Here is a 6,000-nt window from a genome sequence, read left to right as displayed (position 1 = left end):
CTGGTACCCAAAGTGTGGTGCAGCTGATGCTAAAATTTCGAAGTAAACTGAGTCCCTCTGTCCGATACGATGGTCCTTGGAACTCCATGCAGACATACGATCCTGGTCATATATATCTTGGCCAAGTTCACACTCGTATAGGTGGTCTTCACCGGGATAAAGTGAGACACTTTGGTCAAACGATCCACTCTACCCAGATAGAATCATATCCCGATCGGGTCCTGGGTAATCCGGTGATGAAATCCATGCCTACTTCCATTCGGGTATCGGCATAGGCTGCAGTAATCCTGCTGCCTTCTGATGCTCTGCCTTCACTCTCTAACATACATCACATACGGCTACACACTCGGCAATATCCTTCTTCATACCAGTCCACCAGAAACACACCTTTAAATCCAAATACATCTTGGTGTTTCCGGGGTGTATCGAGTATGGCGAGTCATGAGCTTCCTGAAGTATTAACTTCCTGATCTCTGCATTATTGGGTACATAAACAAAGTCCTCAAACCATAAGGTTTCGTGCTCATCCTCACGAAAACCTTTGGCTTTTCCTTTACTCATCTTCTCCTTGATCTCAGTAATTTCTTTGTCATCCTTTTGAGCCTCTCGAATCTTTCCAAATAATGTTGATTTAACCTCCATTGCAGCATGGTACGTCTCCAACGTATCTATAATTTATGAAGTATTCATGCTATTATATTATCAACCTTGAATGTTTTATATGCATTTATATGCTATTTTATATGGTTTTTGGGACTAACCTATTAACCTAGAGTCCAGTGCCAGTTTCTGTTTTTTCCTTGTTTTAGTGTATCGTGGAAAAGGAAAACCAAACGGAGTCCAATTGACCTGAAACTTGACGGAGCTTATTTTTGGACCAGAAGAAGGCCAAGGAGTAAAAGAGTTGGGCCAAAAGAGTCCCGGGCTGCCCACGAGGGTGGGAGGCGCGCCCACCCCCCTGGGCGCGCCCCCTACCTCGTGGACAGCCCGGACACCCCCCTGACTTGTTCTCGACGCCAAAACCTCTTATATATACAGAAACCTCCAGAAATTAACCTAGATCGGAAGTTCCGCCGCCGCAAGCCTTTGTAGCCATGAGAAATCAATCTAGGCCCTCTCTGGCACCCTGCCGGAGGGGGCCATCATCATCGGAGGCCATGGAGGAGGATCCCGGAGGGGCCATCATCGCCATGAAGGCCAAGGACCAGAGGGAGAACCTCTCCCCATCTAGGGGGGAGGCCATGGAGGAGGAAGCACAAGGGGGAGAACCTCTCCTCCTCTCTCTCGGTGGTGCCGGAGTGCCATCGGGAGGGGAATCATCGCCGCGGTGATCGTCTTCATCAACATCACCACCATCATCACCATCCTCATCTCTTTTACGCGGTCCACTCTCCCGCACCCCGCTGTAATCCCTACTTGAAGATGGTGCTTTATTCCACATATTATGATCCAATGATGTGTTGCCATCCTATGATGTTTTGAGTAGATATCCTTTGTCTTTGGGTTGATTGATGATCTAGATTGGTATGAGTTGTATGTTTTATTATTGGTGCTGTCCTATGGTGCTCTCCGTGTCGCGCAAGCGTGAGGGATTCCCGCTGTAGGGTGTTGCAATATGTTCATGATTTGCTTATAGTGGGTTGGTGAGTGACTGAAACACAAACCCGAGTAAGGGGGTTGTTGCGTATGGGAATAAAGAGGACTTGATGATTTAATGCTATGGTTGGGTTTTACCTTAATGATCTTTAGTAGTTGCGGATGCTTGCTAGAGTTCCAATCATAAGTGCATATGATCCAAGAAGAGAAAGTATGTTAGCTTATGCCTCTCCCTCATATGAAATTGCAATAGTGATTACCGGTCTTGTTAACGATTGCCTAGGATAATTCCGCACACCGATCCATCATTATTCCACACTTGCTATTTATAATATTTAGTAATATATTCTAACTTTATGATAACATCACCTACTTTTATATTTTAGCTCTCCGATACCATGCAAAGTTATCCTCTTCATACCCACAACGTATTTTTATTTCTCGTTTCTAGTTGGAAGCAAACGTTCGGTGTACGTAGAGTCGTATTAGTGGAAGATAGGACTTGAGAGAATATTGATCTTACCTTTAGCTCCTTGTGGGTTCGACACTCCACACTTATCACTTACACCTTTGGGAATTGCTATGATGATTCCCTGCACTTTGGGATTATCAAGCTCTTTTCTGGCGCCGTTGCCGGGGAGCAATAGCGTGGGGTTGGTATTATCGTGTGTGCTTGTTTGGCTTCTTCACTAAGTAGATTTTGTTTTTACTTTTTGTTTCTGTTTAGTTGTGGGTGAAACATACAAAAAAATTTAAAAGAATGAAAATACCAAAAAAAAATTACTTGCCTCTCATGCCTAAAAAGTTTTTCAAAAAGAGAAGTGATTGGAAAGTTATGCATTGAAGAAGTGAGGGTCGACCTTGAGCACTTGTGTTCATGCTCATGAAAACAATGTAGAATTTTTCATGGAAGTTTCTCTGTAAATAATTATCCCCTTGTATATATCCATTGTATTATAAAAATAATGTGCCAAGCTTTGGTTTTAGGATGATTAGATTGCTTGTTTACTTTGTGCAGTACAAAAACCGAAACTTTGGCTGTAGTGCATGAATTTACATTTCTTACTGGAAAGTCAAATGGATCTGAAACTTTTTTCACATTACTTCCGTACAAATTGTTTAAACTGTCATATGTTTTCTTGAATTTTTGGAGTTACAGAAGTTTACTAAACTTCCAGATTACTACAGACTGTCCTGTTTTTGACAGATTCTGTTTTTCGCGTGTTGTTTGCTTATTTTGATGAATCTATGGCTAGTATCGGGGGGTATGAACCATAGATAAGTTGGAATACAGTAGTTTTAACACCAATATAAATAAAGAATGAGTTTGCAACAGTACCTAAAGTTAGTGATTTGCTTTAGTATACTAACGGATCTCACAAAGTTTTTGTTGAGTTTTTGTGGATGAAGTGTTCGAAGAACGAGGAGTTACTAATGTGAGAAGAATAAAGAGAGGCAAGAGTTGAAGCTTGGGGATGCCCAAGGCACCCCAAGTAAATATTTCAAGGATACTCAAGCATCTAAGCTTGGGGATGCCCCGGTTGGCATCCCATCTTTCTTCTTCAACAATTATCGGCATACCTCGGTTTTTGTTTTGTTCACATGATTTGTGTCCTTTGTGTTTTTCTTTTTATTTAAGAACCATGCTAGTATGATATTTCCCTTCATCAATTTATAGAATGATTCATGTGCTTCACTTATATCTTTTGAGTATGACCTTATAGAATGCTCTTTGTGCTTCACTTAAATCTTTTGAGTATGGTTTTATAGAATGCTTCGTGTGCTTCACTTATATATTTTGAGCTTGGATATTGGTTAGAATATATTAATTGTAGAATGCTCCATGAACTTCACTTATATCTTTTGGAGTATGAATAATACTATCATCTAAAGCGGGTTTGGAAGAGTTTCAACTTTAGGAATTAGTGGTCCCACTAGTCCGAATGAGAAGGATTTTGCTTATGTGGAGAGTAGAAAAATTTCTATGCTTGTAGATCATGAAAAGAATGATTTATGTGATGGTTTTGTTGATGAATTAATTCATGATGCTACTGAAAATGATTATGAAGGAGGAATATATGCTTGTAGGAGTTGCAATAATATCAAGTTTCCTCTCTATGTGCTTAAAGTTTTGAAGTTATACTTGTTTTGCCTTCCTATGCTAGTTGATTCTTGTTCCTATAAATTATGTGCTCACAAAATCCCTAGGCATAGGAAGTTGGTTAGATTCAAATGTGCTAGTCATATTCTTCATGATGCTCTCTTTATGTTTCAATTCTTACCTTTTATGTGAGCATCATTGAAATCATCATGCCTAGCTAAAAGGGCATTAAAGAAAAGCGCTTGTTGGGAGACAACCCAATATTTAACTTACTGTTTTTGTGTGTTTACATGATTAATATACTGTATTAATCATGTTTATAGCTTTTTTTCAATAAAGTGCCAAGTAAGAGCTTTGGGAAGACTTGGGTGAAAGTTAATGTGATCTTGCTGTAAAAAACAGAAACTTTGCGCTCACGAGATTAGCTACCATTTTTTACAGAAGAGTGATTTTGAGTTTATTCTTTTTGCATAAGGTTAATAGACAAATTCCTCACGTCCACGAATTTATTTCATAATTTTTGGAGTAGCAGAAGTATGGTTTCTGTTCATATCATTACAGACTGTTCTGCTTCTGACAGATTCTGTTTTCATTGCATAGTTTGCTTGTTTTCTAGTTTCTATGGCTTATATTTCTCAATATAAATTGTATAAATGATATGTTACAGTAGGCATTGTGTGAGAACAATTATTAACCTTATGTTTGACAGTACCAAAGTGAATGGTTTACTCTTTATCATACTAACCTATCTCACGAAGTTTTGTTAAGTTTTGTCTGATTGAAGTTTTCAAGCTTTGGGTGAGATATCGATATGAGGAGAATAAGGCGTGGAAATACCCTAACCTTGGGGATGACCAAGGCACCCCAAGGAAATATTCAAGGAAGACTCAAGCGCCTAAGCTTTGGGATGCCCCGGAAGGCATCCCCTCTTTCGTCTTCAAAACTATCGATATACCTTACTTGGAGCTATATTTTTATTCGTCACATGATATATGTTTTGCTTGGAGCGTGTTTTCAATTTTACTTTCTGTTTGAATAAAATATTTGGATCTGAAGTATTGAATGAAAAAGAATCCTCCCATGGCTAGTTAATTATTTGACTACTCAGTGTTCTTCACTTATATCTTTTGGAGTAGTTTGCCATTTACTCATGTGCTTCACGTATATCCTATGAGTAAATGGTTGAATGAATTGAATGTCATAAATCTGAATTTATATATGTTTCATATGCTTATAACATGGGGAGTAATGACTTCACACATAATAAGTATAGGTAGTAAACTTATTGAAAGTTAGCAAACGTAGAATTGGTCACTTGAACAATTCATGAAAGAATATTGAAGGAAGAGATATTTCACATATAAATATACTATCTTGGACATCTTTTGTAATTGTGAGAACTCATTTAAAGATGACATGCTAAAAGGTTGATGTCGGACAAGGAAGACAACGTAATGGGTTATGTTTTCTTATATCCGAAATAAAGCATATTGTCTTGGATCATCCAACATGTTGAGCTTGCTTTCCCCCCTCATGCTAGCCAAATTCTTTGCACCAAGTAGAGATACTACTTGTGCTTCCAAACATTCCTTAAATCAGTTTTGCCATGAGAGTCCACCATACCTACCTATGGATTGAGTAAGATCTTTCAAGTAAGTTGTCATCGGTGCATGCAATAAAAATTGCCCTCTAAATATGTATGATCTATTAATGTGGAGAAAATAACCTTTATACGATCTTGTGATGTGGAAGAAATAAAAGCGACGGACTGCATAATAAAGGTCCATATCACAAGTGGCTATATAAAGTGACGTTCTTTTGCATTAAGATTTTGTGCATCCAACCATAAAAGCGCATGACAACCTCTGCTTCCCTCTGTGAAGGGCCTATCTTTTACTTTTATCTTCTACCCTTATGCAAGAGTTATGGTGATCTTCACCTTTCCTTTTTAAATTTTATCCTTTGGCAAGCACATTGTGTTGAAAAGATCCTGATATATATATATATATATATATATATATATATATATCCAATTTGATGTAAGTTATCATAAACTATTATTGTTGACATTACCCTTGAGGTAAAAGGCTGGGAGGCGAATCTATAAGCCCCTATCTTTCTCTGTGTCCGGTTAAAACTTTGAACCATTAAATATCACGTGAGTGTTAGCACTTGTGAAAGATTAAATGATAGTTGAGTATGTGGAGTTTTCTACATCAAAGCTTTGACATAGACCCTTCCTGAAAATAAGACGAATTGCAATTGTTTGATGACTGAGAATATAGTTTGTTAGTTTCAAGAAA

This window comes from Triticum aestivum, chromosome 1D (assembly GCF_018294505.1).
Source record: "Triticum aestivum cultivar Chinese Spring chromosome 1D, IWGSC CS RefSeq v2.1, whole genome shotgun sequence".
NCBI classification, from domain to species: Eukaryota; Viridiplantae; Streptophyta; class Magnoliopsida; order Poales; family Poaceae; genus Triticum; species Triticum aestivum.
This window is presented reverse-complemented; position numbering follows the sequence as displayed.